At 50.1% G+C, this 24,921-nt stretch overlaps 1 pseudogene; it reads right to left on the bottom strand.

The window, feature by feature from the left end:
- Window positions 1–11,060: 11,060 nt before the first annotated feature.
- Window positions 11,061–13,272, bottom strand: LOC144153548 (uncharacterized; annotated as a pseudogene).
- Between the last annotated feature and the right edge of the window lie 11,649 nt (window positions 13,273–24,921).

Below are 24,921 nucleotides of genomic sequence, written 5' to 3' on the forward strand. Positions count from 1 at the left end.
TGCTCAGCGTTTATACGTCGTTCATAAAGGCACTGCATTTACCATTGTGAATTCGTGCGCAAAAGTCGGCTATGTCGTGCATGAGCTTGAATTTCTTCTTGCGCAATAAAAACTTTTTTGCTTTATAAGCAGCTCGGCACAAAATTGCAAGGTCGGAGGACAATGCCACTAAAAAAACAAATATATCCGGAAACTCAGGAGGTCTTTATACAATTATTATTATTTTTTGCCGACATGTGACAATGAAGAATTGCCAAGGCGCTGCTGCAAAAGGCTGCTGCAACAGACACCCGACTAACCCGCCAGCACCAAATAATTCGGACGCAAGCCATTTGGGGAAAAACGCTGAATTGTTGAATACAGAAAAAAGAGAGTAACTACACGTGAATAAAAATGTAAAGACATGCATGCTTGCAGCTTTAATTAGCGTAAGCAAAAAGAACGTCACTGGAGTAGACTGGTTTTGAAAAAGAAAGAAGAAAATAATACCTTAAAAATGACTACAAAGGAGACGAGAAAAACGGCGATAAAGCAATTTGAAAAATGACACGCTTCATGCAGAAAATACACTTGTCTTCTGTGTAAAAGTAGCTATGGTCAAAGAGACTTCGCTCCTATTGATTAATACCGAAAAGCCAGCCATTCAAAAGAAAAGTACTTTGCCGTTTGAGTGCGTGCCATGATTAGTTTTGTCTCGTATTTTCACAGCGTTTTTATGCCAGTAATTATAGAACAATTCAGTGTCATTGTACGTAAAAAAAGCGTACGCAGCTAGCTTTGAAATTGACAAAAAAATTCAGCCAGTCATCATAATACAAAGATTGAACACCAAGTATACATTCTTGTTGAAAGTAAGAGGATGTACAATCACCGTTAAAGTCTATGGATAAACCGCGGGCTCATCTTTTGCATATGATGTGGGCGTTTAGGCGCAGCTCCCTGTGCATGTAAACGGTAATGTAACCATGAGTGAACGCAGGCGAAATAAAGCCCCACTTTTACTCTCATGGCCGCAGCGCAATTCGCTTCTGCTTCCTTAATTCATTATTCTGCTTTCTGTAACAATATATTTTTCTGCTGTCATTCCATTTTGCATAACTTGCTCCGCATGCATGCTCTATCTTTGTTAGTTGGATTTATTCGAAACACTACATGAATACATCTGCAGACTTCGTAGTTCTGTTCCTTCATAATTGTGGTAAAAATTATGTCGCGCACTTTCTCTTTCTTTTCGGCATTCCACATCTAGCTTTGTAAACAAAACCTGCATGTTTCTTTTTATCAGCAATGTTATGTTATCACGCAATTATTCTTACTGTTACTGTACCTGTCTCTTCATCTATACCCACCTGCTTTCGTCTGAAAAAAGACTGGGAGTGTTTCAAATAAATATATAAATAAATAAATAAACAAACAAACTCGGCGTGCCAATGTGCTGCCAAATATAGCGCTTTATATAAAGGCAAGCTTAAAGAAGTTTCTATGAAATATTATGCCTAAGTACTTGTGTTCCGAAACACTATCCGACTGTCAGGACCGGAAGAGTAAGATCTCTATTCATAGAGCATAAAACTACGTCCATCATTGTACTGTTGTTCGGCTGAAGCTAATAGGCAATAAACCATCGTGATAGCCTGGGGAGCCATGAATTTGTAATTGGTATTAGCCATTACTAATTACCAATTAGTCATTAGTCATGACCAATTAGTCATTGGGAAGTACGATCACAAATACAAAGTGCACGTACTGTTCTTGAAAACGTTCCGATCGCTATATCATTATTGATGTTTATGTATTGATTTAAAAAATATGGAAATATTAAATACATGCGAACACACGTCTTTTGATCCTGATTGTATCGTAACGTTCCCAGAATATTACATAATTATGCTTTCTAGCACAAAGATGGTTTGAGGGCATTTTGCTCGAAGTGCTTTCCGTGCCAACGCACGAACAACCATAAGACTTTCTACCACCTTTGGACACCCCATGCTGCTTTTGTGTTACCAAAAACTAAAAGTCCAACTCATCAAACTATTATTTTTTCTGTAGCTTACGCAAATTGGGTAACAAACAAAGCAGTCTTGATCCTTGCTTGACGTTACTTGCAACATTACAATGTGATTTTCGAATGTTCGAAGAAAACAATACGTTAGACCCAATTATGCAAAAATGTGGGATCAATGGGCTGGAATATGCGAGCAATTGCTGAGACAGTAAGCACGCGTAGTGACTGAAAAGCGGTTTGGTTCGGGGAAAGAAGTTTTAAAAATGCATATTTGAAAATCGCATTAAAGACAAAAAACATAATAAACCTTCACACGCCACAACTGTGCTATACAAGGCACCAAAGTAAGCTTTAGACAAAAATAATTAAAAATTTTATTGTTGTGCGACAATGTACCGGAAAAGTGACTCACCAAAGAAAAAAGTGCAACTGCCGCTGCTTTTTGAAATGTCATCCTGCATCTGAAACTGTTGCCTCTGAATGTCTTATCGGCTGCTTTTTGACTTCCCAATGTCAGCGCCTGCTAGCCTGCTGCCTTAATTCGCACGTCACAAGTAGAAAACAGCTCATGCTGCGAGTGCGCTCACTTATTTTGTTATTTATCGCGCCTACGCCTTCGGCTGTGGACATGTGCGCAATACGTCATCCTCTACGGAAAGAAAAAAACGGAATGCGCGAAAAAAAAAAAGGAAATTTCGCATTGTCCGCACATGGCTTTACTTTGTCCCGTAAGCTATACGCTTTTCTTACACCGGTAGCAACAGCGGGGAGCGCTTCCGGGTAGGCGCAAGAACACAAACATAATATCATAGTCCAGGGTTCACCGCGCGCTAATGCATCGTAGTAGGAGCAATATCGTAGACTTCCCCCGCTTGTCTATACCCTTGTGCAGACACCTTTTAAATCCACCACTGTATTTTTGTTTGTTTTCTTTCTCATTTCTTTTTCTCAATGCGATGTTGTTTTATTGTTGCTGCCTCTTGTCGGTAAGTTACCTTCACCTAAGACAACAACTGTCCAAAAAGCAGCATCACTTTATTTGTTACTCTTCCTGAAGCTCGTCGAAATAAAGTGTATTATACACGTCACTTGCAGTGTGAACAAGCCGCTTCCCCTTTTCGAGTGTTTTGTCGTCGCAATACCGGTCGGTATTCTGACGAGCTTATGCATCAATAGTTTTTTTTTACGCACGACCGTTCGAAAACATGACGCCCTCATTTGTTTCTCTAATATGTCATTCCCAACCGCCTTCTTACAATGGCGTCTATTCACACTCCAGTAAGTGAAGGGGATTCGAATTACCTTAGGTAGTTCAATCACGCGGTTATATTTTCAGTAAATAATTTATCTCCGTTTCAACCTTGTGAATACCCCTTACAGCGGGTATGGGCAAATGCGTCCTGCTTTTGAGTCGGAGGTCATGGATTCAATTCCTCCCAGCCACCGGCAAGAACTTCCATGAAGACGAAAAATCAAAACTACCATGTCATACGAGAATTAGAACATATGGCGATGAGGAAAAATTTGTTTGCAATCTTTAGAAAAGCAAGACTGTTTTTATTAATGCAACCAAAATAAGTGTTCGTGTATGTATGTGCTTTACACGCGTATGCTTTACGCGTATGTATGTGCTTTACAGAGCTGCTTGCTCATTTTAAGTGAAGCGTATACGGCGACAGTCTTCGCATTTTCCACGTCTGCAGACAAAAACTCCGGGGAGTCCACGTGTCTTCGTAGCGCGAGGTATTCAAGAGCGCGAGGAATGGGAAAATGAACGTGCCGATGTGTGGGCTATTGTCACGTGATCACCACGCAATTCAAAACATTGATCACGCAATTCAAAACATTGATTTGGAATACAACCTTGTGTTCCAAATCAATGTTTCAATGCTCATTTCTTGGATTTGCATCTTAAGTAGATTAGTTATCAATAGGCACCATTTTTAAGATCAGTAAAGTCAAGTAGAAAGTACAGTATACACACAGGTGCATCCCTGTGCGTGTGTGCACGTGTGTTGCTTAGGGATGGCCGCTATCAACAAATTCTGTGTAACCTCTATGTCTGGGTTAAAATTCTTACCTGGTGATCCACCTTCATAAGTTGGAATGACTGTTGAGTATCTGCCGATTATCCCCGATTGGGAGTTCATGCAAATTCTTTTGTGAGGAAGAACGCTCTCGCTTGGAAATAACGGAAGCTGAAGAGGACAGTTCGAGCCGGCAAATGGAATGCTCTATAGATTATGCGTGCAGCACTGACGAACGAATGCAGGAAATTAAAAGGAAGCGGTAAATTGTTTCTGGGTTCACTGCAAGACAGGCACTACATGGAGGATACAACTGACAAATCACTGTCATTGCTGTTTACGTCGACACAGGGGGTTGGCCAAAAAGCGAACTGTTAACTGTCACACCTGCCGCATGACTGCTGATGGCTTCTTCTCATGAAAGCAAAGCTACAAACTGACCATGTTTCGCATATATACAGTTCCCGAACAGCAAACTCGAGCTGATGGTGCTCTTCTGCGAACTATAAGTGCTGGGCATTTGTTTGTTTGCTGTATATTTTACATCTACGTTTCCCTTGAAAAAAAAACTATATAACTTGTTTTATGGTTCTACAGCATTATACAAGGCTGTGGAGTTGACAAGTTTCACAATATGACCACATCCAGCTCTTTACTTTCCGTAGCATTGTATGAAGCTGTGTTGTGACTGATTCCGTGCATTCTTATAACATTGTGGTTAGTGCACTGGATATTGTTAGGAGTACAAGCGCATATGTATTCTTTTTTAACTTGCGATGTAAATTTATACCCATGTACAAATTAAACCTTGATGGTCTGTTTTATTTTTCCCTCCCGTACTCCTCTGCCGACATTCTTTCATTTCTGTAAAATGTTTCGCTTACGCTGGCTGTTATGCTATAGAACGGTTCCACAACCCTTCTCAAGCTGCTTCATAGCTATTAGCCAGTGAACCGCCAATAATTACTTTCAGAATTATTTTCCAAAACATTTAGGTTCATTTAATTCTGATCATAAGCAGAGGAGGCTCAGACCTGCCGGATATGCGAAGCCTCTTGAACTGGATTACATTTACGCACTGGAGTAGCCCGATGCGAGCGGCCGAGCGCTGGCGGCCGGATCTTGCAGTGAAAGTTTGCCATGTGGGAAAGTATGACGTCGCGTGGTGCGCGTGACGTGTGGACATATACCGCACGCTTACGCCCACGGAAAAGATCTGCAACAGGTTGTTACTAACTAGACAATTAAGCATTAAAAAAATCCAGGGCCATCTCCACTAGCGTGAAACCTGGGGAGGGACGAAGCATGCAGTGTATAAGTGTATTCTTGGTGCCTTGGCTTTTTTGCCAACGGGGATGAAGCCGTTCGGAGGTAGAGGTATACCATATTGCTGTATAAGTCTCTTGTCTTTGAAGCTAGAAGCTCTCTAACGCGAGGCGTAAATGAGTGTCCCGGTGTTTTTTTTTAGTACGCGTTACGTTCTATGTGCGAGGCGTAAACGAGTTTCCCGATGTTTTAGTACCGTGACTACACGCGACGACGATTACGACGACGACGACAGGAGACGCGTAGGGCCCCAGGCCTAAGGGGCTTCGCCCCTAGTTTTATTCTCTGAGAAAAAATTGCCCCGTTGCTGAGATTGAATACCTGCCTCCGACACGAACTGCTGTGCACGACTTCGGCTACAACAGTGTTAGTCATGTATATCTTTGTGAGCCTGTGGTCAGTTTACCCTTGCTCTATAGTAAAGTAACATTTTTTTTTCAAAACCAGCGCATATTCGCTTGAACACAGACCAGACATAACATACGCACAAAATATACACGCCTGGTCTGAGCCGCAACATTTTTATAATTAAAAACCACAGTACTCACGCCATAACTTGTCATTTAGCCGAAGTTTTTCAAGTTTGGAGGAACCTCCGTGTGGGAAAAGTTCGCGAGCCTGATTCCCTATGAAACACCGCTGACGCACGATAACGTAAATCATTGGTTTATTCCGGGACGGGGAAAACCGCGCGTGCAAGGACGTAAGGCGAAATGCGTAACGGGCACGCTTGTGCAGGAAGGAAGAGAGCCCTCTTTTGACAGTGCCCGGTTCTGTGGTCGAATGCCGTGTCAGTACTCAGTGGCAGAGGGTAGAGGTTCAGGTCGTCCACCCCTCCCTGCTCCGGTCCTGGCTGTCTCCGAGGCTAGAGCTTGAGTTGCCAAAAGCATCGTTTATTTCTCTCTCTCTCTCTCTCTCTCTCTCTCTCTCTCTCTCTCTCTCTCTCTCTCTCTCTCTCTGCCCGTCTGCTGCCTTCGGGCTATCCCGCCTCCCTCCAACCGCACTCATGAGGGCGGATTTTAAGCGAGACTCAGTTCCTTTTCGCGTGGTCAGGGTTTGGTGCACACAGCACACGAATTCATGAGGCAGAGATAATTCGAAGGATCAGAATGGGGTGGGGTGCATTCGGCAGGCATTCTCAGATAATGAATGGCAGCCTACCATTGTCCCTGAAGGAGAAAGTATATGACAGCTGTGTCTTACCAATACTCACCTACGGGGCAGAAACTTCGAGGCTCACTAAGAGGGTTCCACTGAACTTGAGGACGACTCAGCGAGAAATGGAACGGAAGGTGATAGGTGTAACATTAAGGGACAAGAAGAGAGCGGAGTGGGTCAGGGAACAAGCGCGTGTTAAGGACATATTAGTAGAAATTAAGAAAGAGAAATGGACGTGGGCAGGGCATGTAATGCGAAGGCAAGATAACCGATGGTCATTAAGGGTAACATAGTGGATCCCTACAGAAGGCAAGCGTTGCAGGGGGCGGCAGAAAGTTAGATGGGCAGATGAGATCAAGAAGTTTGCGGGGATAAATTTGTCGCAGTTAGCGCAGGACCGGGGTAATTGGAGACTAATGGAGAGGCCTTTGCCGTGCAGTGGGCTTAGATAGGCTGGTGGTGGTGGTGGTGGTGGTGATGATGATGATGATGATGATGATGATGATGATGATACACTAATTCATCGCGCACTCTCTATGCCACCAGCACGCATGATGCACACGACACACAGGAGGCTGATGTCCGTGCAAGTTAGTATCTTCTGCTAGCGTTTACTGTAATTTTTAAAATTCATGTACATTTGTTGTTGGTTATGTCACTACCCTGTTATGGGTTTACACGACTCACCAAGCTGTTCCATAGCATACTTTAGCCTGGACCTCCTTAACGGATGTTTTTTTTTCTTGAAATAACATGAAACATTGTTGTTTCACTTTAAACATAAAGTGAAACATAAAATAAACACATAACACTGCTGGTGTTAATAATATCACGTGATGTACGTGAAACGGTGTAGAAATGTGTGGTAATTTTTTTTTCTCTTGAGTATGTGTGCAGTGTTCTATACATACCTGCTTTTGTACACCAGCAGCCACAAGATTTTCGCGGGCTAGTTTCGTCTGGCAGTCCCCTGGGATTGGCCAAACACACCACCTGCGGCGCACTAAAAGCAGATAACTTGTATGGCCGTCTATTTCTACAGCGTTGAGGTACCATGTTCACTTGTTCAACCAGAGGATGGGTTCAAACCGCACGTAATGAGACGTTTTTGTAGTTGTTTTAAAATATCACAAGTTTTCATTGGTCGGGCTTTTGTTATCCAATGTTTGCCGCTCACTTCTTCTCCCCAATTTCGAAGCGAATTGGTTGATGCGCAGGGCCTGCATTACGCTAAGTTAGGCACAGATGGGTTTCGTAAAGTATGCTTCATTGAGGTTACCTTCTTTGGTCAGATAACGTGTCGCTCTCAACCCCCCCCCCCCCTCTTTTTTACTTATAAGGTGTTCGCTGTACAGTACTTGTGTTTGGTTAAGCTCAGTTAGGTTGAACCAACTTTACAGAGACAGCAATTTTCTTGACAGGACAAGAACTACAACAACGACGGGCTTTAGCAGAACGGGAACTTGCCGTTTTCGCTTTAAAAACAACAAGTACCGTAATTACCCGATTCTAACGCGCCCCCGATTCTAACGCGCACCCGATTTTCCTGGCAAAAAAACCGAAAAAAGTTGCATCTCCGATTGTAACGCGCACGGAACTTTGTGAGCATGAAAAACGAATGCGAGAGAAACGGGCGATTTATTTCCCGAAGTAATCTCACTCATCTCACTCCTCGTCGCTCTCCGCTGACCACAACATCCCGCCCTCGGTGCCGTCAAGTGCGGTCGTGATGCCACACTTCTGAACGAACGTTCAACCATGGTCTATGGGATCGTGGCCCACGCCTCGCACGACCATCCCGGAAGCTTCTCCAGAGGCGCATGCTTCAGCCGACCGCTCGTTTTGAACGCGAGAGAGCCGGTGCTGCCATTGCTGTTATCAAGCGCGCAAGTGGAACGATTTGACGATTTGTGTGAACGCCGATAGAAAAGCCTAGGCACCTATGCTTCCTGCGTCCGAAAAATTGTTGCTAAAAGCTTTGGCGATGGCGATGGGTGGGACGAAATTTCCACTGTTTCGGCAGTTTCGGTTTCGTATCCGATTCTAACGCGCATGCGCTTTTTCGACCTATTTTTCCGGAAAAAAAGTGCGCGTTAGAATCGGGTAAGTACGGTACAGGTCTGTTTACTTTACCTCAGTTAATATTATCAAGCTAACTTTAGGCCCTGACCGGCCGTGTGGAAAGTGTGGTGATACGTAAAAAGCGCCAAAGTGCTGTGCTTTAAGCAGATGATATTGTTAGGCTTACCTCGAAATGATAACGGCATTAAACACATGTCACTTCTTCAATAAAGTTTAAGTTGTACATTGTCGCTCGTGTTGTAATTTTTCGTGCTATGAGCGGCCCCGCAGAGGAGTATTTCAATGAGCGGCCCCGCAAGTCTACGCTGCCCCGCAACACGGATTGATACAAACTACACACTCTAGCAGAGTCTAGACTCAGTAATGTGTACTTATCGCTGATATGACATTGAAACGCGGCAGAAATAGAGAAAATAATTTCTTGCATGCTGACCCTATAGATATACGTCGTCATAGTGCACGTGCATTGCGGCCTCCACATGTTGCAGGGTAGGCGACAATTCATCGAAGACCGTTTCGTCGAATGCCGATTCATCGAAGGCATGTCCGTTTCATCGAAGCCGATTCATCCAACGCCGTTTCGTCGAAATGACGTCGCCCGTTGCATCAAATCGTGTTATGTTTGGAAGTTTCTGGAGCTATTAATATTGCTGCCAGAAACTTTGAAGCCGTTTTATTCACCAAGGGATGGATGATATGCTTTGTAATTTTAGGTTGACATATGTATGAAAACCACGCTTTTTTCAAGCACAAGTCTTCTTCACCGCCCATTTTCGTGGCGATTATCGGCAATGCATGAAACAGAACGAGCGCACTTCGGGTTACACTGCCTTTTATATATCTTTACAGAAGTTTGTCTTCCCTTTCGCAATGTTTTCGGTTTTCTAAAACTGTGTTTCTACGAAGCCTTTTACAGCACAAATTGCCAGGCGGCACACATTCTTGGTTCCCATTGCAAATTGATGAACCGACTGGCAGAAACCTCAAAGAAGTTTATTTTGCAAGGAATAAATGAGATGCGTATATAGCTGCACGTCTAGTATACAATGGCATGAAAGCGTACAACCACGCAGTCACTATTCATTTGGCAAGCAATTGCCCCCAATAAGCATTTTAAAAGCATGTTTTGCCGGTTTTGGAGACGCACTTTAAGGCCTCTTTTTTGGCCAGTACAGCCTATCTCAGCTATGGCGGCTGCTGGCTTCGCAGAAGTGCTTCTAGCTGGTGTCTGTAATTTTTCGCTCCTGTTTCAGGTGGCTGAGGAGCCGTGTCAAGGCCCGGATTATCTATTGCGACAACTTAAAAGGGCCCTGAAAGACGTTTTGAGCACACTAAATGAACTAGCGCAATCGTTAGATTGGGTCGTCAACGTCATCTGTGCCAAGTATTACTCTTTTACGCGCAGCGAAAAGCTCACACTTTTGTTGCAGTTTGTCGCTTTTTTCTCCCCCTTCCCTTCGTGTTTTTGGACGCCGCCATCTTCAGATGTCTATGTCATCAATTCCCAGATGTTCGTCATGAGCTAGACACCCTGCTATTGGGCGACTTTTTCACGCACTTCCGGCAAAGAGATGAGTCGTCTGCTCAGTGTCGGCTCGCCGGCTGATCTGCCAGCGTAGTGCCGGAGTGCTTGGACATTTTACGACAAACGAAGCAAGTGTAAACAAACGCTTAACCATTTGTATTGAATGCAACACAGCTATAACACGACATGGTTATTCTCTTACCTGAGTACGTTTCATAAAGAAAGCGTTGAAGGCCCGTGGCACTTCTTTCGTGCAATCGCAGAGAACGCCCTGAGCCGAATGCCCGGGTTTGACGCACACATTTTATTCAACTTCCAAACAATCCATAGATGCGTTTCGAACGAACACAACGTCACAACATGCGTTGCAAGTCCGAACCGCGATTGACAGACGATGGGTTTACTCCTCCTGCCCGTCGTAAATTCAACACTCACCTCGCGCGCGGTCTGCGGGAACGAACAGCAAGTCACTTAACTCTGGCGCACAAGCTGAGATGGCTTTTAGCCACGCACACTGCACATACCCCATGCGAGGGTGAGTCGTACGTCGCTCGAGAAAGATAATCCAGACCATGGGAAGCACTATCCACTCGCAGAATCACAGCGTCGCATTTCATCGCGAAACAAAGGCGTCAACAACACACACACCATCGCCTCCTGTAATGCCAAACCCATCTCGCACTTCCCAATGGGAGTGAGTGACACGCCTGCAGTGCCCACATGTCGCGAGGTGGGGCCCCGAGCTGAACCGGGATTACGGAACCGTAACTGACTTCTAGAGTGGTTTGTGCCTTGTTGCCAAGGCAACCGATGTTTGATTGATTGATTGAAGACACGTTTATTACATTTTCTTGCGCTTGCGCGATGCTATGGATAGATGGGTCGGTAGGGGATTGGTAGGGAAGGGGAAAGTGGGAAAGGATAATGCCGCCATTCACTGCGTCAGCGGCCTGGACGCAGCACTATGGCCGCGTGGAGTCATATCCTGCGCGTCGCCACAAAGCCGGTCACCAACGACTGGTGCTGCGGGGTCCAACAGAAAAAGCAGCAGGGTGCGCCACAAGCTAGTAGCGTACCCAGCAGGAGCTTTTGGTGGCGGACAGGACCAGGACTGGAGAGACGTGGGCCAGGGTCCACGTCGCACGTTGGTGAGGGCACGGTACCGAGGAATACTGTAGCGGGGGCAGTCCCACACTAGATTTTGTAGGTCTGCCCTGGTATGGCAAGTGCTGCAGGTGCTCGGGACACTGGGAGCGGCCCCACGGCGATGAAAACGGTGGAGCAAAAACGGTGTGAGCAGTGTTCCCGTCTGAATCCGTCGGATGATCACAGTTTCCCGCCGGGAGAACTCACGGGAAGGAACTGCAGGGATCTGGAGGGGGTTGGCCATGGCTACGAGGTAAGCTGTCCGGCGCGTTTGACTAAGCTGCCGTTCAGCCGTGGGATCGGCTTCTTCTTGAGGGACGGGCAAGGACCTCGTAGCCACGAGTGGGGAGGGGCTCCGAGCTAGCACGGAGAGTAAATGTCCGCGTTCTAGTCGGTGCACTTTCTCATTTCCAGGGATGCCGCAGTGTGCTGGAACCCAGTGAAGTGTGAAGCCGTTACCCGATGCCCGGAGTTTCATAACGTTGCGGCGAATGACTTCGGTGAAGGGGCTAGTGAACTGCACATTGGCACAGGCTCGATACGCTGCCTGTGAGTCTGTGTACACATGGTGATGTACAGGGGAGCTTGTTAGGTCTTCCTGGAGAGCTGCGTCGAGATAGTCACAGATAGCTTGCAGTTCAGCTTGTGTGCTGTGGGCCGGACTGACACCGATGTGGTGACGGCGACCTTGAAGTCCAGTAGTTTCGTCGAACCAGGCCGTGGCGTACACAATGTGCGAGTCTACCGTAGTGGGCATGGCCACGTCCGTGTAGATGACACGGTCGTGCCTAAATGCCGCCTGTGTGGAGCGGGCGTGACGTTTCGCATGGGCTGCTCTTCGACCGCCGTGATGAGGTCCCATGTGGACGGGTAGTGGCTTGCCATCTGTAATGGTAATGTACTCCCACGGAGGTGTGCGTAGCGGGAGTAATGGTAGGCCACTAGTGTTATAGCCCCAACGGCGAAGGGTGTCACTGCCAGCCTCTGTCGAACGAAGCCGGACTTCTTGCGTGTGCCGGCGCGTGTCTGTAATCTCGGACAAGTCGTTAATAAGGCTGCAGCTCTTCAGCGCTTCGAGGCGGGTGTAGCGGGGAAGCCCCGTGACAATGCGTCGTGCTTCGTTGAGCAGCCATTCGAGTGCAAGCTTCTGGGTGCGATTGACCGGGTGGTAAGGAAGTCCGTAGACAATACGCGAGACTAGCAATGCTTGCACAATCTGCCGCATCTCCCTTTCCTTAACACCTCTCGTGCGGTTTGAAATACGTCTGAGAACGTGAAGAATTTGCTTGCACGTCTTTAATGTCCTTTGGAACCATGCCCAGAATTCTGATCGACTGTTTTCTTGAAATCTCTTGGCTTCCAATGCGCAATCTGTATGCCTTCTTCTCCGCCTGTTTCACCGCTGTACGCCTGCCCCCGTGAATGACCACGAATTCGGTCTTATCTGGTGCAATGGTGAGGCCGACATCGCACATGTGATTATGTATGATGTCCAGAGCCTGTTGGAGCGTGGCCTCTTGTGCACCGACGGAACCCTGGTGCGTCCACCCGGTGACGTCGTCGGCATAAATGGCGTATTTAAGCACAGCTACCGCTTCCAGCTTGCACGGGAGGCCGTGCATGGCAATGTTGAATAGGGTAGGCACAATAACTGAGCCTTGAGGCACTCCGACGTTGTTGTGATAAATAGAACTAGTCGCCTGGCCTATGTGGACCTGATAGGTGCGGTCTTGCAAGAAGGCTGCGATGAAGTTATAAAGCCTCCCGCGTATGCGGAGCTCTCGGGTCTTGGTCAGCACGGTGTGATGCGGAACCGAATCGAAAGCCTTCCTGATGTCAACGGCGACCACGGCACGAGGCTGGTTAGAGTACTTGTCAAGCACGTCTTCTCGAAGGCGAAGTAGCACGTCTTGAGTAGACAGTCCAGATCGAAATCCATACTGCGTTGGTGGAAACAGCTGGCGCTCCTCCAGATACCAGATTAATCGTGTATTTACCATGCTCTCCATAATTTTGCACACTCACGATGTTAAGGAGATTGGTCGAAGGTTGGACAGAGAAAGAGGCGACTTGCCTGGCTTCGGGATGGGTTTTACGATTGAGAACTTCCAGGTCTCAGGTATCTCGCCACTGTCCCAGATGTGGTTTAGTTCATCAAGAAGGGCTTGCTATCCGGCAGGATTCGCAGGTGGGTAACGCATACTTTGTCGGTCCCTCGCATGCTGCGAGTGTTCGCTCGTTCGAGGGCATGGTGTAATTCTGTCATTGTGAAGGGGACAGGTAGTTGCAGAAGGGTGAGACGTCTGAGGGAAAAAGGCAGCGGCAGCTTCTTCGGCCAGCTCGTCTACGCTCACACCTTCGCGAAGTGCGACTCGTGCGGCACTGTTGTTTGTTTTGCGCTGTCCAAGAAGAGATCGGAGAAAAGCCCAGACTTTCGAAGTGTGCGTGTGCCCATTTATGGTCTCGCACACATCCATCCAACGCTCGGTGGCTAATGCGTTAGTGTGACTCTCGATTTTCTTCTGAACCTCGAGAAGGCGTCGCTTGAGATGTGGCGCACGACCAGACTTTTTGTATTGACCGAAAATTCGGAACCGGCGGTTCCACAGCGTCACCAAGTGTCTGTCTGGCTCCGGGTGATCTGGAGGGACGCGCAATTTCTTGGTAGATTGTTCTTTCGGTATGCACAGCTGGTCTGTGAGATTTTGAATTCCGGCGGCTGGTGGCTCTTCCATTAAAATGCACCGATACTTGTCCCAGTGCGTAATGTACGCCGTCTTCGCGTAAGACCCAGCGCTAGTTCGTTGTGGGCGTTGTCCGCCAGTGCGGAGATGGATTAGAATGGGCACGTGGTCACTCCCTAACGTATCCTCGTAGGTTACCCACCGGGCCAGCTTCGGATGCGACACCCACGAGAGATCCGGTGTTGTGTCAGCTTGCTTTTGTGTTTGGCCTAATCGAGTGTGCGTCAGTGGTGCGTTTAGCAACGTCAGGCCGTATGCCGTCGTGTCTGCCATGATGTGCTTGCCCCGGGCGCTGGTCTTCTCGTAACCCCAAGCAACATGCTGAGCGTTAAAATCGCCGCACATAACTGTAACGTCCTTCGGGTACAGCTTCTGAAAGTGCTGGACGAAGCTGAGGTCTATGTGCGATAATTGCGATTTCTTACGCGCGCCTTCTGGACATATATACACAGAAAACACCAAAATTGTTCGGTGTGGTGATATTTCGACTCGACACCCCGCTACTTCGGTGAAAGCGTTGCACCACGGTTGAGTGTCGAGTTCTACGTGCGTAAACCCCCTGTGGATGAACAGTGCCGCTTTGACAGATTGTGTGGCATCGTCGCGGGGTGCATATCCTTCGCATGACGGGATCATCACGAGTGGTCCGTTAACCTCCTGAAGTGCAATAATAGCTGGAGTGCTCCGTCCCTGAATTAACTGAAATCTGTCGATGAAGTCCGCTTTCCTCCTCCTAAACGACCAGCAGTTCAACTGTAATACGGTCGTCCACGGATGGTAACCCGTGAAGTTGAAGCCATTATTGTGTGTCATTATGGGTGGCTTTAGGGCGCACTGCGGCTGCCGAAGGTGTAGCAAGGGAGCAGGCTTGCCAGGGGAGGATTCCCGCAATTACCAGTTTGTCCATGATGGTTCGCACACACGTCTCGACGATATGGTCTGTTGTGACCTGGCCTTGCAACGAAGCTTGCACCACGCTGGGTGGCGAGATCACCATGGGTGTCGCGGCGTGCTCCGCGCGACTGCTCCGTAGGCGTGCCTGGAGCTCTTTGCGCAGCGCAGCCTTCTCAGCAATGCGGGCGTTGACCTCTGCCAGTGCCCGTTCCATCTCACGCCGAATTTCTTGTACCTGGTTATGCAAGTCTCGCTCCTCTTCTCGGAGAGCCGCGATCATAGCTCCTAGTTCGTCGTCTGTTGCAGGAGTCAAAGCGGGTGAATCTTGCGTGGAGGACGGTTGTGCCGATCGTTGGATAGGAGGCATGATTGACGCGGTGGCAGTAGCATACGTGACCTTTTTATTGGTTGACTCTTTAGCGATTTGCGATCCGGGAGAAGCGGCGGCCCTCTCCAATTGTGAGGCAGCGGGGGCTGGGACTGGTTTCGGAGAGTGGCATGAAGCGAGTGCCGTGGTTCCAACTGGACGAGCGACGCCTGCTTCTGCGGCGATTGCGACTACGCGAGCGGCGATCTTTTGCCCGCTCCTTGCTTCGTTCTTCAAATCGGCGACGTGTGGGGCACTCGGCGTCAGTACCTACGTGTCCAGACTGCTTGCAGTTTCGGCAGTAGGGTGTCTGATCCATGCACGGGACATCAACAGAGTGCTGCCTTCCGCATTTGGCATAGGTGCTAGGGTGCGGGCAAATGTCTTTCTTGTGTCCAAGGCCTTGACAATTGTGGCAAACCAGACTGTGCGCCTCGTATGTGGAAACCTTCGTGAGTACACTCCAGTACCTGATCGTCCGTGGCGGTCTGGTTCCCTCGAACGTCACGAGGCAGGCTCCTTGCTTCCCCATCAGCCCTGCGGCAATGATGTGGTGGCTCTCCGAGTACAGGGCTCTTCTTAGGGACTCCGCCGTCTCCGACGGGTCGACTCGGTAGATGACACCTCGACACATGCCCTTTCCAGGGGTTTGGTGTGCAGTAATCGGAATCGTTTGGTTCGGCGATATTCGGATGGACGTGAGTCGCAAGAGGCCTTTGGCGTGCTGGGCGTCGTAAGTCTCGATTGTCACTGTATTCGATGCGCTGTTCGTGCGGATGGCTACGTGATGCTGAAGCTCTGACGGTGGAGCAGCTGCCATAACCGTAGTGTGAAGCAGACGCTGTGAAACGCTCGCCAGCGCAACACGCGTTGTTGGTCGAAGGGTGATTAGGTAGCTTGGAAGCTTAGAGCGAGGAATTTCTTCCGTCGGCGCTCCAGGCTCCGCCTTCTTCGCGAATCGTGGGCGACGCTTTGGTCCCTGGATTATCCTGCGCTGACGGGTCTCTCGCCGACCATTCAGCCTGGTAGTCCGAGACCCGGGTGCGGTCAATGGGGCTCCTGGAGTGATGCGGTGATCTCGAAGCGAAAGAGGAGTCGGTGTCGGTGTCTTCTATTTCCATGAAGTGTCCTGCACTTCTGCGTGCGCGATGGTACGTTGCTCGGCTTTTGCGGCGTTCTTCCCATTGGTGATCAAGCAGGGTGTCTCGGTCGTTGGGGCTTCCTTTTCTGCGGCGCTCTCGAGAGCGCGCGCGAGGGCCGCGCAAAGCATCTCGGCCTGAGTAGTCATCCAGTGTCCTGCGGGTCTTCTCGCCTGGTTCTATCGCGTAGCAAGAAACGGGCGCGATAAGCGATTCCGGAGCGCTGGTCGTTGCATCAGACACTGGAGCGCCGACCGTCACCGACTGAGTTGGCGGGGAAGCACGAGCGCCGGGGTCGATGACGCCGGCAGCCGCAGGTTGAGCTGGCGGTTATGCACGTGCACCGCGCTCCGCCATGCCGGCGCTCCGAAGAGCTCCCGGCATTAGGCTTATGCAAACGGCACAGTTCGAACGAGGTTCACTCTGTAGGGCACGAAGTACTGACCGTGTCTCACTTCACCAGAGAGAGCGCTTCCGTTGGCGATCCCGATGGTGTAGGTTGTGTCGCAGTTCTTGGCGTGGTGTCGACGTTCGCAGAGGTAAAGCAGACAGCCGAAAGCATACACAGCCGTTCCCTCTGGCCACCTAGCGGCCGTCCCCCCGATGTTTGAGATTGTCAAAGAAATGGCGCTCGCTCCAGCGCTAGAAAGCTCAGAGCCGCGGCGGAGCATGTTTTGCCAACGTTGCCGTTCTCCACCACGCGTCGCCCCAAGCTGAACTGGTCACATGATTGAAGCGTTTTGTGCACAGGTTCTGTATCGGTTTAAAATGTCCTTTTCACATGCCGCCGGCAGGAATCACCACCGCCGCAAAATAAGACCCGGCACCAGCGGGGCCACATCTGATACGGCGCTCTTTAGATGCGACGCATCTCTTGCTCTGAGGCATCTCCCTCCTGCGTCGGCGTCGGCGGCGTCCGCACGCCACCTGCGCATGCGCGACTCTCCTCCGCTCTTCTCTCCGACAGCTGTGCGCAACACTCACACTCCGTCTCATTATCATAAACAACAGCTGCGTGCGCGCGCTTCGCTCCGCTCCCGTCGCGCAAGTGCGCGCATGCGCGACTCTCCTCCGCTGTCTCCTCTCCTTCAGGCGCTGTGAATATAAAGCGGGTAGCGCGCTGCGACGGTTCAGTCAGCGCTCGCTCTCGTTCGAATTCGCGTCACTTTGCTTGACGACTGCGTGCTTGACTTGATTCTTCCGATGAAGACGTGATGGAAGCGACGGCCCCTTCAGCGAAACACCAATTGAACCCCCCGATGCGTCGCATCACACCAGGGTTCCCTCGCGGGAAGATGGGCGTAATATTGGATAAACAGTGCGCGGTGCATCAAAGAGAACGAGCGCACGATCCTCCCCGTGCGGCTGAGAGTTCGCCGCCGATAAAAAGTCATGTGCCGCCGATAGCAACTGCAGCAACATACCCCGCGAAAGGGCAAGGCCAGGCCGCCGCACACATGCGGCGAGATGTTTCGTTCCCTTTTCCAGCCTTGAGCGGAGTACGGGATTCATGGTGTCAACAAAGCTTGCCCGTAGCAGACGGCAGTCTGAGCAGCGTAATAGCGGAAGTACGTCACCGCCGAGGAGCGCAGCATCATCATCATGGGAGGGAAGGCTCTCGCGCCGTCAACAGCGGAGAGTAAGTAGAAAGGAGGAGGAAACGCGGCGCGACGATAATGCTCGGTTTTTTATTTACGATTTCTCAGCTAATACTCATCGCTTTAACAAAATTCTTGCACTTGCAGGAGGAGATTGCTAATACGTTGCTTTATTTGGTTACACGTACACCCATGCATCGGCGGAAGGTATTTCAGGACACCTTTAAGCCTACTGCCCGCCCAATGCTAACGAAGCGCACGCAGGTGAAAATCACGGGCCTTTTTGCCACAAAATAAATTCGTTTGCCAGAACCCCTATCGTTTTATTGTTATTATTTTCACCGCAAAATTTTAGCGCAATGCTATATTATTGGCAGGCGAGCGCCGCGGCCGCCCCAAAAATTACGATGTTGCGTTAGCTACTGATGTACGCCTCGCTTAATTAAGGCATGGAATTTATGGAATAAACAGCTTGTAAAATGACAGTCCCGATTTTACGAAGTTCTCTATTGAACAAAATAATCTGTGGACTTCGTTAAATCGGTTTTTAAGTGTTTGTCCTCGTGGCAGCCCTCCCTGCGTTAAAGACTAAGCGTACCAGAAAGCAGGGGGTAATCAAGGTGGCCCGTAAATCAGCAGTCTATCAGCAGCGGCTTACCCCCGACGCAGTTCTCCTCAAATAAGCATACCAACTCCGAGGCAGCTGATGGGAACTCCTACTTCAGTTCGTCGAATCTCTGCGAGAGAAGTTTTTAAAAATTTTTGAAATACGTACTGTTACGAATCGGCCAGCGCCGCCGTACTGCGTGCACCGTAACCGCCGTAAGCCCCTGCGTGCGCCTTCGAAAACACGCGCCACCATGTCAGTGGCAAGTTGCGACAAGCCGCGTTAGACGCTTTGCTCTCGGCGCATTTCAAAACTTCGGCGGCTGGTGGCGAGGCTTGTCTCCACGCTCTTCAAGGACACAGAGGCCCCGTCGATCGCAACGGAGTCCTCCTCTCTCCCCTCTCCCGGACTCAACGCGCGCCGAGGCTATGAACGGCTTACGAACTCTGGAAAGAGTGTTGTGTGTGTCTGTGACGTTCGTGGCGTGTTGCCGCTTGTTGCGTTTGACCGTTATCGCTTTTGGGTATAAATAGAGCTGCTAAAGCGTTGTAACTCATTCCTGTTAGAGCAGCGAATCGATGGTGTTGCTCTGCACGAGTCTTGTATTGTAACCTCGCCCGTCGGGGCATTGTTCTTTGGCTTCGGCTCACCTCTCGCTATGAAGTAAACAGTTACGTTAGCCTACGGCTTCTGGACTTCTTCACGGCTGCAACAGCGGCTGGCCGTTCGCATCATACACGCTACCACTCGTATGTCGGAGGCCACGGAGCTCGGATCGGGTGCCCCCGCCCGATCGCAACAACTGGTTGGCAGCGGTCGGATTGCAACTTCGTAACACCTGAAGCCAGCGGTGCGAGACCCAACACCACGGACGTCAAGGCGGCTTCGGACTCCGCAGAATTCACGGCGGTCAAGGGTGAGTGCGGGACTTTTCTTCACTGAGTTTTACCAGGCTTCTGAGGATAGTTGGTAGGGCGTGTGTTTTTGTCGCGTGGGTTATTCGCGCAAAACATTTTTGGAGCAGTGGGAAAGCAGTACTCTAGACCGGCCATGAATTTGAAGGCGTTGAAAAAACCGCAGTTGTTGGAGCTTGCAAAAGAGTTGCGCTTGGATGTTACGGACGCGCTGAGAAAGCCAGTGCTGATACAGGCTATACTCGCTGTCGGGGCTGACGATGTGGAGCTGTCGGAATGCATTGAGCTGATCAATAGGCCTCCTGCGCTGGAGTTTTGGCGACATGCAGCTCCCCTAGCGGCCGACGCCTCTGGGTAGTACAAAAGCAGACGACCCTCGCCGCCCTCCATGCATTTTCAATTACAAGCCAAATAGAAAGTTGGATGTGACGCTTTGTGGCGTGTTTAAATGACTGCATACTGTATGAAATAGCCCTTAAAGTAGTTGCAGAGGCTAAACAAAATAATATCCGCTAAAAGAAGCCGATTTGTCGGCTTTCTTTTGAGGGAGCTGTCGCGGTGGTCGCGGCGTGGGACAGTATCGCCAGGTCGGGTGGTTCAACTGTTTGACGACAGTTGCAGTTTTTTATTCTTGCGTGCGGTCGACAAAGGAAAGTTCACGATTAGCATAAACACGGAACGCTGCTCATCCTATATCCTGAGGTAACTGCAAAAGGTTGCTTCAGCGGGAGCATGCAAGCGAACGCAAGAATTGCGCAGCCGACTCAGCTGACACTGCTGGCCTGGCACCGCCTTTGAAACGAGTGGAAATTTTGTTTCGTATTTTCGCAAACTAAATGATTCTTGCGTAACGTTTTACGCCGCACGATTTACCAACGGCAGGGTACATGTATACTAGTGAGTAGGTGGGGCAATAGCGCCAAATAAACAAATTAAGCGATATTAAAGGACGCAAAACATGCACGAAATCACACGCCCGCTGCCTGCAGAGATGTGTACTTCTATAACAACACATAACACAGCATAACATAACACCGCCGCATACACGGCGCGGGGCCCCGAATATTTACATACGATCATCACTGACTGTGTTGGTTATTGTGCAGGGGTCGTCGAATCTGAACGCCGACACGCCAGTTTTGACTTGAAATGGAGTTAGACAGCGAGACAAGAACAGAGAATTGCGTCCTCCAATTGAATTGCCCCCCCCCCCCCCCATCTTCACACTTCGCCAGAATATTGTGAAATATTATCAGAAATTCGCTTAATTTTTTCTCTGCATTCCAAGCCCCCCTCCTCCTCCCCCCCCCCCCCCCCCCCCCCCGATTTGCCGTCCAGCCCTCCGCCGTGTCGGCTGCATGGAACTCGGCCGTTGCTAACCCTCATTCTAGGCTATTCTATTAAGTGCGAACTGGGAATGTATGCTGCAAGAGCGTAATTAAGTAAAGTGAGAGCAAACAAGGAAAGCGAGCGGCCTCTTAGTTCGCCCGACCACTTTGTTTTACGGCCACTAATTTCGGAATCGCAAAACAGATTTCACGCTTCTGACGGTCGCGCTATTTTGTCACTGAGACACGCAACAAAACGGCAAGCTAACGCTGCACCATGTATTCGTAACGGCGACGCAAACGAGCCCTGTTTAATGAAAGTGCACGCATAGTGTGCAGGTACGCAAAAGAGCGGCGCATCGCAGCAGGCGAGCCTGCGGTCCGCCGGACTCGCTGGCTTTGTAAAGCGCGATCATCGCCGATTGCGTCACTCTTATTTTTTGATCGGCTGTTTTTGAGAAGTCTTTGCCACCTAGAGTATTAGTTTAAACTAGAAATTTCACATAAAATTCCACTTCGTACGACCACCGATCGGTGAACCTGCGAGTAGCAGACGCCGTCACGGTCCCGGCATTTTCGTCGCTGCTGTAAACATGTTTAGCGCTGCAATGCTTTTTCCCCTAATGCCAAGTTGATCACTGAAATAGATCGGACGCGTCGGGGATGAGCTGGTGACCACGTTGCAAAATAATCGGGAGCGTCGAGCTCATTTTGCTTCTGTCAACACGGGATTCTATGGGACCCGCGCAGCTTTGTACTACCCGGAAGTACTGCCCGGAAGCCGCTTGCGCAGCGCCCCCTGGGCAGCGCAGGAGGCCTATGGCAGGGAGATCGCGAAACGTCAGGCCGCCGAGGCAGAGGCAGAGGCTGTGCGCAAGCGTGAGGAACGCGAGGAAAGAAAGCGCGAAGAAGGAACGCGAGGAAAGAAAGCGAGAACAGGAATGCGAGGAAAGAAAGCGAGAACAGGAACGCAAGGAAATAATACGCGATCTGGAACTCAAACACGAGGAAAAGATGCGATGGTACGCCCTCAATATCGAGCGAATTCGAAGGGAAAGAAAGATGCTCGAAAAAGAGACTCCAACGGGAGAGCAAGCACCTAGAGCATGAAATTCAACTCGAGCAGGAAGACGTGAAGCCTGAGTTAGAATTATTGCTTGAAAAAGACCTCGGTTGCGAGGAAAGCACCGTGCCAGCACTGCCAGTAGCAGACGCTCGAGAGCGCGAGTCGGAGGCGACGGTTGCGGCCCAGCAGCGCGGCAAGGTTGCTGAGGGAGATAACGACGGCGCATTAGCTCAGACTGTCGGCAGAGGCGGCAGAGGGCAGTGCGTGTCCACTGAGTGCGATAATGTGTCGGCGTTTGTTTCGGAGATCTCGGCAGAGTGTTCGGACGGTTCAAATTCGCGGGAGGCCTTGGGAGCGGCTACCGATCTGAACGTGAACATTTCGCGAGATAGCGAGGTTTCGCTGGAGTGCGGAAACCATGAGGCTACCGAGAGGCCGCACGAGTCCGCTGAAACGGAGGTTGTTCCTTCGGACGGTAGTGCGGAAACGAGCGATGTGGTGGGAAAGCCTGCAGCCGAGGCAGCAAACGGTTTGCACGGTTCAGTTGGGAGTCATGACGATCTCGCCACTGAGCAAGCTGATTCCGTCCTGCCACCAGCTCAGGTAGCTGACCTCGAGCTCGGAGCTCGAGAGATTCAGGTGTCTGGGGCGGCTGAGCCGTCTTGTGAGACAGGGCAGCCTGGTTGTAGTGTAGTTCTGGCAGTGAGGAAGGAGAACGGGAACACGCCTTCGGTCTTCGCGTGCCGAGGCTGTCGCTGAAAGCGCGGGGGACGACGAGGTAGTGACTATTCGAAGCTACCAGGTGTCTAATGAGCACGTCGTGCCCTTTTCACTCCCAGCTGATGCTCCCGATGATAGGCCAACATCGGCTGAGCTAGCTGATGTTCCGGTGTCGCCTGTGGCTGAGCCGAAGTCGGGAACCGATCAGCCTAGAGAAGAGAACGTAAACGCGTTCCGATGTTCGCTTGCCGAACGCGTTCGCGAAAAGGCGAGCAACGAGGAGAGAGAAAAAACTTCCGCGCGTTCTTGTGGCGCGCGTTTCAGTGCGGGCACGCGAAGGGGCAAAGCCGTGAGCTCGCATCGCGCCATGGGAACGCCGCCTCCAAAAAGGAGTGCGCGCCTCTCGTTTGAACGTTGGAAAATCTCGTTCGCTCCTCCGCGCGCTCGACCTTTGTCGAACAAGACGACCGGTGTCCTTTCACGCGGTCGCAGCAGCGTTCAGAGAACGGGCGCACCTAAAGTACGGTACAAAAAGGGGAAACTGAATGGCAATGCTGATGGCTTAAGTCGGAGTCCTTAAGGCAAGAAATGGCCTGTAGACGCCTGACTTTCTCAATTTCATTGTTTTTCCTGACGCAGGTTTCGCCCTTTACCATTACATTTTTTTGTGTGTGGGACATTTCCAATCACGCGAAATGTCACCTTTCAAGTTTCTCACTTGTCTAAAATACTGCTGGGCCAAAATATAACTAGAGTAGTTAGTTATTAGCGTATTTTATCGCAACTAAAAGCCTGGTAAAGCTTCAGTGTGGATTTGTCTTCGCACTTGCCGGCGATGCGGTTGTGTCTTCCTGTGTTGTTCTGTTGCTTGCCTGACCAAGCCAGAGACGTTCTTGGGGAGCCACTACTCGTCCGGTGACCCGACCGGTGAAGCTCCAGCACGGTGTCGTACAGCCAAGGCCTGGAGTCGAGCGTCTGCCGAGCACTTCACTTCGAAAGCATCCCTCCGGACAACGGTTGAAGACCCTTATCCATCGGGATCTCGGACCCCCGGCGGAGAAGCTGTTACGAATCGGCCAGCGCCGCCGTACTGTCCCGCATCACTCCTCGGCTGTGCGGTGAAGCCCCTGCGTGCGCCTTCGAAAACACGCGCCACCATGTCAGTGGCAAGTTGCGACAAGCCGCCTTAGACGCTTTGCTCTCGGCGCATTTCAAAACTTCGGCGGCTGGCGGCGAGGCTTGTCTCCACGCTCTTCAAGGACACAGAGGCCCCGTCGATCGCAACGGAGTCCTCCTCTCTCCCCTCTCCCGGACTCAACGCGCGCCGAGGCTATGAACGGCTTACGAACTCTGGAAAGAGTGTTGTGTGTGTCTATGACGTTCGTGGCGTGTTGCCGCTTGTTGCGTTTGACCGTTATCGCTTTTGGGTATAAATAGAGCTGCTAAAGCGTTGTAACTCATTCCTGTTAGAGCAGCGAATCGATGCTGTCGCTCTGCTCGAGTCCTGTATTGTAACCTCGCCCGTCGGGGCATTGTTCTTTGGCTTCGGCTCACCTCTCGCTATAGGCATCCTGCGCTGCCCAGGGGGCGCTGCGCAAGCGGCTTCCGGGCAGTACTTCCGGGTAGTAAGCTGCGTGGGTCCCATAGGATCCCGTGTTGACAGAAGCAAAATGAGCTCGACGCTCTCGATTATTTTGCGACGTGGTCACCAGCTCATCCCCGACGCGTCCGATCTATTTCAGCGATCAACTTGGCATTAGGGGAAAAAGCTTTGCAGCGCTAAACAGGTTTCAGCGCCGACGAAAGTGCCGGGACCGTGACGGCGTCTGCTACTCGCAGGTTCACCGATCGATGGTCGTACGAAGTGAAAGTTTAAGTAAAATTTCTAGTTTAAACTAATACTGCTAATACTCTAGGTGACAAAGACTTCTCAAAAGCCGATCAAAAAAGAAGAGCGACGCAATCGGCGATGATCGCGCTTTAAAAAGCCAGCGAGTCCGGCGGACCGCAGGCTCGCATGCTGCGGTGCGCCGCTCTTTTGCGTACCTGCACACTATGCGTGCACTTTCATTAAACAGTGCTCGTTTGCGTCGCCGTTACGAATACATGGTGCAGCGTTAGCTTGCCGTTTTGTTACGTGTCTCAGTAACAAAATGCCGCGACCGTCAGAAGCGTGAAATATGTTTTGCGATTCCGAAATTAGTGGCCGTAAAACAAAGTGGTCGGGCGAACTAAGAGGCCGCTCGCTTTCCTTGTTTGCTGACACTTTATT

Source organism: Haemaphysalis longicornis, unplaced genomic scaffold (assembly GCF_048455015.1).
Source record: "Haemaphysalis longicornis isolate Haplotype H1 unplaced genomic scaffold, Haemaphysalis longicornis Haplotype H1 scaffold_9, whole genome shotgun sequence".
In the NCBI taxonomy this organism is placed as follows: domain Eukaryota; kingdom Metazoa; phylum Arthropoda; class Arachnida; order Ixodida; family Ixodidae; genus Haemaphysalis; species Haemaphysalis longicornis.